The sequence below is a fragment of the Equus przewalskii genome, chromosome 7 (genome assembly GCF_037783145.1).
Source record: "Equus przewalskii isolate Varuska chromosome 7, EquPr2, whole genome shotgun sequence".
NCBI lineage: Eukaryota > Metazoa > Chordata > Mammalia > Perissodactyla > Equidae > Equus > Equus przewalskii.
In genome coordinates this window covers 4,363,579-4,376,215 of record NC_091837.1, presented here as the reverse complement: position 1 = coordinate 4,376,215, position 12,637 = coordinate 4,363,579, and the positions used below count along the sequence as shown (strand labels likewise).

The following is a 12,637-nucleotide window of genomic DNA, read 5'->3' as shown; positions in this document are numbered from 1 at the left end:
TGGATCCGGGAATCCTGGCCTCCAGAAGTATGAGGTGTCTACTGAGGAAAAATCCACTACACTTCAAATAGCAGATATTTCTTTGGACAATTAGAAATGCAACTTGGGAGACGCAGATCCAGGCAGAAACCCAAATTGTGTTCTGAGGAAAACAAGGAGGTAAGGGTTTATAGAGACAAAAAGAGAAAAATTACACAGGTCGTTTTGCAAAATTTGTGATTGGTGCTGGCAACAACTGTTACTTCTTGGCTATATGTGATCAGTTGCTAAGGCTGTCTCTAAGGCAGGAAGTTCTTATCTTTGAGAGTAAGCATATTTCTTGAAAGAAGGTCAAGATGACTACAGAGAAGCACAGCTCAAAAGTTAACATTCCAAGGAGCCAGCCCAGTGGTGTAGCTGTTAAGTTCGCACATTTCACTTCAGTGGCCCTGGGTTCGCCGGTTCGGATCCTGGGTGTGGATATGGCACTGCTTGGCAAGTCACGCTGTGGTAGGCATCCCACATATAAAGAGGAGGAGGATGGGCACAGATGTTAGCTCAGGGCCAATCTTCCTCAGCAAAAAGAGGAGGATTGGCAGCAGATGTTAGCTCAGGGCTAATTGTCCTCAAAAAAAAAAAAAAGTTAACATTCCATCTGGGTAGAGAGTGGTGTGCCTCCATGAGTCCCATTTCCTTAATGGCCTCCCAGCTCCATTTTAGAAGCCTTGACAGATGTTACTCCATTTTGTTATCACTGTCCACATTTCCTCTTCTGATCAAGACCTTGCAGCAGAAAGCATCTTGGATCAAGTGTTTGATGTATTGATATTTCCCTCATTGCTAGGAATGCTCTTTTCTTGGAAGTCATGTCCTTTGCTGAGGGGAGCAACGTGCTCAATCATCAGTAAGAGCAACGTAGTCAGAGGCTCTGGCGGCATCTGAGCAATGAGGAGGAGGTCAGGAAATGAGTCTTAGGCACAGTCTCTATCTGGAAAAGTATCAAGTCCTTCGGAGTTTGAAGATTGGTCAATCATCTCAAGTCACTGAACAATTATTATTCTAGAGGTAGAGACACACAACACTGAGAAATGCAAGTCATTAGTAGCTTGAAGGTGACAAAGATCATGCAAACCAGGACAATAATTATTAGTGTAACTTGGAGAAGATCTGAGTGAGTAGTAGCATAAGAAGCTTAAATACAAATACACATAGCACAATTCTAATAATCATAAGCAGTGTTTGAAGTCCTCCTCTCATCCAAGCACCTATACCTGAAGGAAGCCAGCTGAAAACATCGATAGGGAACCAGAGAGTGTCATTGAAAGACATTGGACTGGAGACATCCTGTGATATTTTAATAATTTTTCCAAGTTATTTCTCAATGTCACCAGCAGAGTTGATGCAGGTACAGCAGAGGTTGTTGGCTACAACATGGATGCCACCCTGTTCTGCAAGGAAATAAGTGAGTGCCATGCGATTATCTAATATGACCCTGACTAGGGGATCAGGAATCGTTGTTGTTGAGCTAAGGTTCGAGCGGTAGAATTTGCCAGTGTAGCTATGGTTAGGGATAAACTTTTTATCAACAGGTCACATGGACAACATGAATCCAAGGGACAAAGCCTTTGGCAATGGTAATCAGTGGAGAGTAGATGGGGTGTAAAATGTGGTCTCCAAGTCTCGCCTAGATCTATGAGATTGTAGTTGAGTTTCTCCTGTAAAAAGAATTTGAAAAGAAATATTATAATATCCTAAAGGCATTGTCCTGCCACATGCCAGCTGTCTAGACATTCATAAGCTCACGGTTCCCTGTAGCTGGAAGGTGTACCCAGAAGGGGCACATAGTATGCAGTGCCTTCTAGTTCTGTAGCAGTGTTTAGCGGTCAGGAGCACTTGGTAAGGTCCTTTCCAGTGGGGCTGAAGGCTGTCCTCCTCTGAGGATGCTTCCAGAATGCCCAGTCACCAGGCTCGAGACTGTGACCAACAGGATCCTTTAAATTGGGATCCAGGAAAGTGTCTTTAACCTGTTGATGATGGGCTGGGGATAAGACAGTAGAGACTCACAGGAGCTGGTCACACTCACATAAGACAACAGGGGAGCAGCAGAAGGTTGTGGACCAACAGACACCGATCTGCTGGTGACTGTCCCATGTGGAGTTAGTCCATGTTCTCCAAAGAGGGCACTGCCAACAGTCAGCAAGGCCAAAGGCAATACCTTAGGCCAGGGGAGTCCAGTCCACAGTATGCAACAAACCTCAAGATAATTAACAGGACTAGAATCTAATGTCTACAAAGGTGCAAACAGAATTTTTCTCTCTACAAATATCCTCAATTTTTTTGGCCAAGGTAATCACAGTAAAACTAATTTGTTTATATTAAAACTTGGCCTGATCATATATACAAGTGAAAATAAGAATACTCACTGAGTGTTTCCAAATTCTGGAGGGATCAGGTACAGAGAAAAGATAAATGTTTCATTTTTCTTCACAAAGGTGTGTCCTACCAAACTGTCGATGGCTTAAGAGAAAAGATTTCTTTAAATCTGGAAAAACAAAACATTAGAACATCCTCCTCAGTTCACATAGTCTCAAGTAATTTACTATTTCTTCTGCTTGATTCCAGTTCTTCCAGTAGTTTTCTCGACTTTGCCTGATGACTGAGGATGATGGGAATAGTGAAATTCCAAGAAGTTTGAAAGGTTTTCATTAAGATTCGTATGATTTGCCCAGTGAAGCGGGTGCCTTGATCACTGGGGATTGTGGTAGGTACATCCCAAGTGGGAAGCTTGTGTTCTAGCAGTTTCTCTGCCATTGTGAGGGCATCAGCTTTGTGGCAAGGGAAAGGCTTTAACCCATCCAGGAAACACAGACAGTAACAAGAACATGTTAATAACCCATACTAGGTAGCAATAGAATGAAATCCAGCTGTACATGTTCACAGGTCCCAGAGGGAGGAGTTCTGAGGCCTCTGCGGAAAGAATAGTGGCTCTTAATGCACTGTGGTGGGTGAAGGAATGTAAAAAAGAAAAAAATGGAGCTTGTCAGGAAATGGGAAGAACCAAGCAGCCGTCTTGGGTTTCCCAGAGCCCCTACTGTTTGTTGAATTTACAGCCATTGTTCACCCTCCTTATTTTCTCTGAGTCAGGAGCAGACTGTTGCTGTGTTACAAGGACATCAGGATGGCAAAAGTCTGTCAATGAGAGGCCAATTTTTTTTTTTGCAAGAGAAGCAGAGTGGATTTCATCCACATGTGTCACAACCTTCATAGACTCTGTTGTCGCTGCCTTTGCAGGGAAGTCAGCTGAGGCGCTTTCCTGATATTTACTGTGAGCCTCAATTTTCATGACACACATTTTATTCCAGGACACATTAGACTCCCAGGAAGTTTACATAATTCCTGGAACTCTTATAACCTATACTTATAAAGACATAACATCAAGAAGGCTAATTGTTATTCCTTATTTGACAATGCTTCCCGTGTAACTTAGCATATCAAATAAGCCTAATTAGTTTACTATCTCTCAGGTCAATAAAAAGACTATTTAGAATTTGATTTTTTGAAAGTTTGTCAAAAAATATCGAAAAGGTTTTAAAACATTTCACCAAAAATATCATGGATTTTTATGAAACAATACTTAATTATCCATTTAACCAAAGTGAAAAAGAGATTTTAAGGGTCAACACACTTACATAGTTCTGAGCAAAACCCAGCTTTTCTATGTAACAGAAGACTTGGGAAAGATAAAACACAGAATCTGTTTCCTAGGCAGATTACATTAAAGGTAAAGAAACTTTGTTTACAATTTCTTATAAAGAGCAGACCAATAATCTGAGAAGACTTTGTCCTTCAAAAAAGAGAAAAACCAAATTCTAATTTTGTACCAGTGTCCTTTCGATATTAAAATTCATTTTTAAATAAATTCTTTTCAATCTTACCCAGCTTGACCATACAACACAATTTCTTTTTAAAGATTCCCTTTTCATAAACCTTCTGCAACTTTCTATGTTTATTTAGGTTTTGTCCTCTCTTTTTCTTTCCTATTTTTGAACAATCATTTTATTTTAGGATAAAATTACTTTCTAATTTTCCTTTAACAAAAAATGCATCTTCATCCTTCATACTTTCTCTTACTGAAATCACATACCCTATTTTCCTTGTCTACTCTTCATATGTAGTCATTTTCTTAATTTCAAAAAACGTACAAAGTTTATCTTCAAAAAAGTGATGCAAGGCAGTTGTTAGAGAATACTTACAGGTCTTACTCTTAGAGGATAGCATAATTGCCTACACATCACACTAAGTGAGTATAAACTCCTTCTACATGATATAAACCATACCTTTTCTGGAGATTACAGAACGAGACTCACTCGTGTCTACAGGTTCATGCTGACATTGCTCTGCTAGACTGGGAACGACGGAACAGGCAGAGGCCACAAGATCCCCACATTCTTGCTGAAGAGGGTTGCTCTAGATTGAGCAGGCAGAAGAAAGATTTGAAAGATGGAACAACAACTTCTAAACAGATGGCAGAGCTGTAAATATCTTGGAAGCCACCTCCAGAATTCTCAGCCTCGCACGCAGTTCTAAGAAATGGGAGAAGTTCTTTTTAACACAGATGCTGCCTGGCTGTCAATCTGAAAAGACAAGGCAACAAAGTGGGAGGCTGTCAGAGAGGGATTCCAGCCTGGCCTTGAGGAGTCATCGCTGTGCATGTGCAGGGCAGAAACGGTGGGTGATCTTGTGTGGGCCTCTCCATCTGGCACATGGACCCTTCTGTTGCTCAGTTTACTGTGGTTTAAGAGCAGTGGCTTTCAGAGCATCCCATAGCAAGAAGGAGAGTGTGTATCATGGTCCAGCACACACTTACATAAATAAAACCATATGAGTAACTGAAATAATTTAATAAACTGACATGTATTGCCTATTTTTAGTATGTGCCATATATGTATTCTATTTTCCATTTTATAAAATTATTTTTTATTTATATATGTATTATTGATATTAAAATATATAATACACAAAATACATATAATACATAAAAATTGAAGATTTAGATTATCCACTTATCTATGTTGATAAATGTAGGCATCATGTACATTTTCCATTTAAATAAGTGTTAATAATAACTTATCCATGGTCTCTGACCACAGTTTGAAGATGAGAAGTGACAGTCAATCCTTTTAGAGTAGGAGAAAGCTCCATGAGATTCCACTGCTTCTCATCTGACAAAGGGGCGCCCACTGCTCTGCCCGCATTCTCTCAGCATCAACGCACACAGCGTGCACAGAGTTAATTTACACTCTGAGTGTTCTGGTCTTTTCTCTGGTTCATTTGTATTCTCAGCTCTTCTACCAAATTGTTTTAAAACTATTTGTAATTTCTGCTTTCCACTGAAAACTAGGAGGCAGGCAACTGTGACCTGTCTATCACATAGTAGCATCTGTAGTAGATTAGCAAACCCACAGACACGTTTCATAATTTCCAGGAGCATATGTCTCATTACAGCAAATTTTTCATCTGGCACAAAACATGTCTATTGATAACGCAAATAGACAGAGAGACAATTGTGTCTCTAAAGAAAAGTTAGAAAGCCAAAACTAGAGAAACTTATGTTTAGCAATCAGTCTCAGCATACCGTCCTACCCGAAATGGTTTAGACGCTCAATGAATATCTATTTAGTTTAACTTAGTACAAACTTTTCTCTTCTTTACATTTCTTTCAATGCTTGTTTTTGACATATGTTTGGATCAGACAGTAAATATTTAACCACCACCCCAAGTCATTCCCCCTGCAGACAAATTCTGCAACAGAAACAGCAGGAGCCTATGCAGCCAGTGGACCCAGGGAGAAAAGTTGTACATTTGCTTTACATTCAATACTGATGACTCTGAGGACATGTCTGTTCTTATTAAACCAACAAACTTGAACAATTTTTTATCACAGATTATCTCTGATCACTTGAACTTGAAAAGCATTTGAGTTAGTTTCTATATTTCTGAAAGTTTTAGGGATGCTTAATTTATATAAATGTTTAATTTTGGCAATACCATCCAGAGGTAGAAAAATCTCATATATAGAGAGAGACAGACATACATACATAGACACAGAGAGAGACACAACAGAGATCTTTAAAGATGTTAGCCACGTCTCAGATACAAAACTGAAAAGAAGAGTTGGATCCAAATTGTGTTCCTGGCAGAGGGACTAAATTAAGGTTACCTGCTCAGGTGGCCAAAGGTTTTTACTAAAAAAAAAGGTTGGCTTTTTCTTTTTGCATGTTGTGAGGATCCTTTTTAGAGCTGTGTTGAAGCACCTTTGTCTTTTGGAAGCTCCTGCATAGCAACTGAAGCTCACATTACATTGTCTCTGAGGGGTTGGAATCCTCTCTTTTAAGGGGGACCCTTAAGGTGGAAGATCTGAAACAAAGCTTCCCCAGAGCAGCCATTACCATTCCAAATTATCTCAGAAGTTCACCCATTTCCACTTGCTTAGTTTTAGATCTCTTATTTTCTAACCGTGCATGCAAATCAACTAATTGAGGTATTTCAAATGAGCCCCATTAGGGCCAAGAAAGTTTTAAATCATTCTTGGGTAAAATGGGTCCATTGAGGTAAAAATTTACAAGAAGAGGGACCATATTCTTTAAACATAAATCCAGCTGGGGTTCCCAAAGGAGGTTAACCACTTATGGCTGTTCTAGAACAATTGTTCCCCATAATTTAGAGAGGGCTATTCTCAGATGACCAAGGCAGGAGGGTCTATGTCTTGGGTCAGGTATGTGCTGCCTGTGAGGACCACTTCTCAGAGTGTCACCAATGGGCCGTTGATCTCTTTTACATGTCTCAGAGATTCCTGAGCAGCAAGTGGTGTCAGGTTGCTCAAGGTCCTAGGATGACCAATCCTTCATCTGTGCCTTCAGGATAAACTTATCAAGTTCCTCTGACCCAAGAACAGGGTCTGTTCTTCATTGCGAGGCCCTGTGAGACCAGTGCGCGTCATGGACAGAGTCCCAAAACTTCTGCTGGATTTCTAGTCACCGAGAAACAACCCAAAAAGGGTCGGAAGGAGCAATGTGTCTTACCTTCGGAGTAGGAGGACCCCCATTTGGACAAGAGGAGAAACTACGAGGTCTGCGTTGGTTACGAAGAACAGCTGAATTTTGAATTGTAAGAGAATGTGGCCGCTTGAATAAATGAAAACCTACTAGACCTCCAATAACACTCACCAAGAAATGTCCTTACACCTGAATTCTCCGCCTAGTTAAGGTGAGGACGGAATCCTCCCTCCAAAGGACAGAACCAGTTAGTCCTTCCAAATAAAATCTGCTCTGAACCTCAAACGAAAATAGGAGCTTCGGATCCAGGAGAACTTACTGCTGGAGCTCTGAGGCTCACCAACGGAAACACGAGAGAACAAGCCTGTCTTGGAGGTGCCTTCCACGTGTCCATGGCAGCACCAGGGTCCGCGCTCAGTTGCTCTGGATCTGCCGACTACACCAAGAAATATCAACTGAGGAAAAATTCACTACATTCAAATAGCAGATATTTATTTGGGCAATCAGAATTGCAATTCGGGAGACACAGATTCAGGCAGAAACCCAAAATGTGTTCCAAGAAAGACAAAGGAGGCAGGGGTTTATAAAGGCAAAAAGAAAAATTACACAGGTTGTTTTGAAAATTTGTCATTAGAGCTGGCAATAACTGTTACTTCTTGGCCATACACGATCAGTTGCTAAGGCCATTTCTACGGTAGAAAGTTCTTATCTACAGGAGTCAGCACATTTCTAGGAAGAAGGTCAAGATGACAACAGCAAAGCACAGTGCAAAAGTTATATTCCTGGGGCTGGTCAGGTGGTGTAGTGGTTAACTTCACGCACTCTGCTTTGCTGCCCAGGTTCGCCAGGCCGGATCTTGGATATGGACCCACACATGGCTCATCAAGCCATGCTGTGGTGGCACCCCACATATAAAATAGAGGAAGATTGGCAACAGATGTTAGCTCAGGGCCAATCTACCACACCAAAAAAAAGAAAGAAAAAGTGATATTCCCTCTGGTAGAGAGTGGCGTTCCTGCCTGAGCCCCGTTTCCTTAATGGCCTCCCAGTTTCATGTTAGCAGCCTTGACAGATGTGACTCCATTTTGTCCACAGCGAAAATAAACTTCCGGTGTTTAGGCCACCTGGTCCGTGGCATTTCGTCATGGCAGCCAAGCTGACTGAGAGGAAAGACCCACTCTCCCGGCACACGGGCAGGGAGGGGTTCTCCCGTGTCCCCGGCTCTCTGCTGACCTCCTCCATCCCCTGCTTCCTGCCGCTAAGGCCGTCTTTCTACGGCAGACCTGGGGGCACCGTCCAGAGGCTCACCAAGGCCCGCCTGGTGTCACGTTCGGTAACATCCTGTGCGCCACCCAGTGGGCGCTCCCGCCGCTCCAACCAAAGGTTCGAGAACGCACCGGTACGCCCAGGGCTCCCCTCACCTTGCGCCATCCACAGCCTTCCCGCCAAACGCGCATCCAATCAGAAAGCGTCACACTCCGCGCATCGAGCAAAAGCCAATGGAAAGCGGGATTCCGGCCATCGGCCCGCCCCCAGGCGCTCGGGACCAATGGCCTCGTGACCGCGGGGGCGGATCTGCGAGCGCGCCTGGCTGGTGAGGCTGCTGGGAGCTGGCCGTGTGGGGCGCGGCGGGCCGGAGCGACGGGGACTCCGGGCGCTGTGTCCCGCGGACGCCCAGGCGGGAGGGGACGGAGCCGCTTCATGGGGCGGCGGGGGCAGGCCCGGGAGGGTCCGGGTTGGGGCCGCAGGGCGTCGGCGGGGAGCGGAGCCGGAGAGCGTGGGAGGCCCGGGCCGCGACGGAAGGTTCTCGAAGCCCCCAGAGCTGTGTGTGGGGTCAAGTCTACCGGTGTTGGTCATGTAGAAATTCAGACTGAGACGCTTCACAGAGGCGCACTTTCAAGCAACACGTGAACATAAATAGCGCATGGAGTCTGAATCCTCCGCAGGCGGTTCCTTCAAGTCACCGCGCGTCCCACGGAAAAGCAGCGGGTCCAGCGGCGACTCCACACCCGCCCCGCGCTTCCCGACAGCGGCTTCCAGCTGTGCACGGGGCTCCGTCTGCGCCTCCGTCTGTCCAGCTCTGTCTCCAGGGAGAGACTGAACACAAGTGATGATCTTTCTGGCCTCAACTGGCTTTTCTTTCTTTTACTCTGAGCGCTAAGGGCGAGGAGTCCAGTGACCACAGGTACGGTCCGGTGCCACTACCTTGATCTGGGCTCAGGCGCCAGCAGTCGTGTCCACCTTTGATTGTGCACCGTCAGTGCGAACGTCAGCGCAGTGAAGGGACTAGGAACCGCCCAGTCCTGCTATGAAACGCTTGTCCCTCCACGCGCCCTGGAGAAGTCTGTGGACCCCCAGCGCCTGGGGACTCCACTGTGGTCACTCTGAGGACCGGGGCTGGGGGGTGGCCAGCAACCGTGCCGTTTGCCCCTAGCGCTGCCTTCCGGTCCGTTTGAGTATTACCTGTTCTTTGCGTTGAGCCTCATCACTCAGAAGGTACGGAATCGATGTCTGTGAGCGGTTTGCTTTCGTAAAGCCCCTCGTGAAGGGTGGGGGCCATGACCCGGGCTCTTGTTTTCACATGGAGAAGGGGGAGCTTGGATTTGCCCGAGAGCCAGCTGTCAGCCTTTCCATGTCTTCTGTTTCTCCTTCTCACTTCCCGCCTCCTTTCTGCGGGTCCTCCTTTCCTTCTGCCTCCAGCCTTTGCCCTTCAGGCCGTCCTTACTTAGTGAGGACGACAGCCTGGTGGGCAGACTTAACAGCCAGTGTGGGGTGACCTGAGCACCCCAGGTGGCGGTCAGGGAGGCTTCCCACAGAAGGTGCTTGCTGGGCGTGGGGTCAGGGTGGAGGTGCCAGGAAGTTCACATGCCGGCAGAACTGAGGGGTCTAGTGAGGCCCTCTGCAGTGGGAGCTTTTCTGGCATTGCCCTGGGTGCTCGTGGGCCAGCCTCGGGGACACAGCCCATGTCCCACGGCCTCCCTGCATTGAGTCAAGCCTGCGATCGCTGGGGTCAGCAGCCTGGGGCGACACCCAGAGCCACACGTTAACGTGAGTTTCATTTTCCAGCCACTCCCCGGGGCCCTGCACGTTCGTCCTTCAGACTGTGTCTATTTCATCCTGGTGGACAGGTACCTCTCATGGTTCCTGCCCACAGAAGGCAATGTGCTCCCCCTACTCTCCTCCAGTCCGGGGGCCCCCAGCCCCTCACCAGCTCCCAGGTAAGGCTCTTGGCCAGTGCCTGAGGTGGCCAATGCCTCCTGTTAGCCGTTAAGGCCTGGCCCTTCCCTGAGGCAGTGGCCCAGTCAGTGGGTACTGCTTATGGGGACAATGGTGCCATTCTTTGTCCAGGGCTCCCCGATTTTTCTTATACCTAAGGCTAGGTCAGGACAGCCATCTGAGAGCCCCTAGGCTGGGGTGGGGTGACCTTCCCAGGCCAGAGGAGGGGAGGGGAGGTAAGAGATGTCACTAGCTAAGTAGCTGGGACTTCTGTGGCACCAGCCCCTGAGGCACCTTGGCCCTGGTAAGCGGTGTGCGCCCAGGGGGGCGTATTGTGGTCAGTGATGGTCGTGTGAACTGAAGGGGGATAAATATTGATATCAAGAACAGATACCTTTGTGACAAATCCAAAACCACTTTGTATTTGTGTTTGCTCACTCGTGGAGGGTACATTAAACCCTGATGAATTTTAATAGACGCACGTTCTGCAATGTCACTGCAACGTACTGAATTTCCCATGATCCTTCGTTTCTCTGCCTGCTGGCCATGCTGACCTGCATTTGTGTCTGTTGTGTGATAGAGCGTTTAGGGTTAGATTCAGGGTCAACAAAGAGGCCTTTACAAACACTGTGGATTCTTTTCAGTTGTATCCTAAGGCTTCTGTCACATCTGGAATCCACTCCAACCACGAGGAGGAGAGTCCCTTCAGTGCCTATGAAATGGACTCTTCACAAGTTTATAGTTTTAAAACTGAGAGTCTTGGGGCCGGCCCTGTGGCTGAGTGGTTAAGTTTGCACGCTCTGCTTTGGTGGCCCAGGGTTTCACCGGTTCGAATCCTGAGCATGCACATGGCAGCGCTCATCAAGCCATGCTGAGGTGGCATCCCACATGCCACAGCTGGAAGGATCCACAAGTAAAAATACACAACTATGTACAAAGCCAGGGGGCTTTGGGGAGAAAAAAGAAAAATAAAATCTTTAAAAAAATAAAAATAAAAAAATAAAACTGGGAGTCTGGAAGAATCAATTCATGATTCCAAAATGTTTATTTCTTAATATTTTAGTTTTTCACAAACTGATGCTTTTGAAAGAGATGTTATTAATTGTCCTCTTTGACTTCTGAGGTCATCCCTGGGGGTGGAGTGGTGGTGTGGGTCCACCTTCACATTCAGGGTGCAGATCCGTGTGACCCAAACTCTGACATTCTTTCCATTTGATGACTTCTCCATGTTCCCTTCCCCCTGTGTGATGATGATTCTTTCCAGACATTCACATGTTGGACATGTGAATATGTGTTTTTAAACCTTTGGTGACTTTTTCTGAAAATTAAAACATGGAAATCCTCGTAAATATTTCAGGATTTGCTGGTACCTTGAATGTTAACTAATAGAATTCCTCTGGGTTTTGTGGCCCTAGTTCAGATCCTTTAAGGTGCGTGAACAAGATTCTGTGCTCCCTTCTGGGGGTTACGTTCTGTGTTGACGAGGCACAATGCTGTCTTTTAATCCTGGGAACAGCTTTAGTGAGAAATCGTTCACATACCAGCCACACCTGAAGGTGTGCAGTTCAGTTTTTTAGTATATTCACAGAATTGTGCAACATCAACACAGTCGATTTTAGGACAGCCATCCCTCTAAAGAAACACCCTCCTCGTTAGGAGACAGTCCCATTTCCCCCAGCCCCTAGGGCCTAGGCAAACACAAATCCACTTTCTGTTTCTATGGATTGGCCCATTTTGCACATTTCTTGTGAATGGAATTACACAGTGTGTGACCTTCTGTGTCTGGCTCCTTTCCCTCAGCATAATGGTTTCAGGGTCCATCCGTGTTGTGGCGTGTGTCAGCCCCTCATTGCTTTGATTGCTGAATAATATCCATTGTGCGGCTATAGCATGATGTATTTCTCCTTTCCTCAGGTGATGGACATTTGGGTTGTGCCCACTTTGTGGCTCTTCTGACTATGGCTGCTGTGAACATTCCTGCACAAGTTTTTGCATGGACATCTGCTTTCATTTCTTTTGGGCGCACGCCTGGGAGCGGAACTGCTGGGTCAGATGGTCACTCTCTGTGTCACTGTTTGGATGCCTGGAGGACTTTTCGCAAAGTGACTACACCATGTTACATTCCTGCAGCAGCGGGTGAGGGTCCCAGTTCCTCCACATCCTCACCCATACTCACCATCTGTCTTTGATTCTAGCCACGCTGTGGGTGTGAAATGGCTTCTCTCTGTGGCCTTGATCGGTATTTCTCTGATGGCTGATGATGTTGGACATCTTTTCATGTGCTCAGTGGCCATTTGTGTGTCTTCTTTGGAGAAATGTCTGTTCAGCTCATTGGCCTATATTTATATTGGGTTAATTGTGGGGGTTTTTTTGAGGAAGATTAGCCC

At 45.8% G+C, this 12,637-nt stretch overlaps 2 long non-coding RNA genes across 2 annotated transcripts; one reads left to right on the top strand and one right to left on the bottom strand.

The window, feature by feature from the left end:
* Positions 1-135: 135 nt before the first annotated feature.
* On the bottom strand, positions 136-4,871 carry LOC139084424 (uncharacterized). The gene is made up of 2 exons (XR_011541765.1): positions 4,317-4,871; positions 136-2,521 (listed from the first exon to the last, which is right to left on the bottom strand). It is a non-coding gene; the product is annotated as an uncharacterized lncRNA (long non-coding RNA).
* A 4,458-nt stretch (positions 4,872-9,329) lies between these two features.
* LOC139084422 (uncharacterized) lies at positions 9,330-12,386 on the top strand. Its single transcript, XR_011541763.1, has 3 exons — positions 9,330-9,530; positions 10,101-10,252; positions 12,165-12,386. It is a non-coding gene; the product is annotated as an uncharacterized lncRNA (long non-coding RNA).
* The last annotated feature ends 251 nt before the right edge of the window (positions 12,387-12,637 follow it).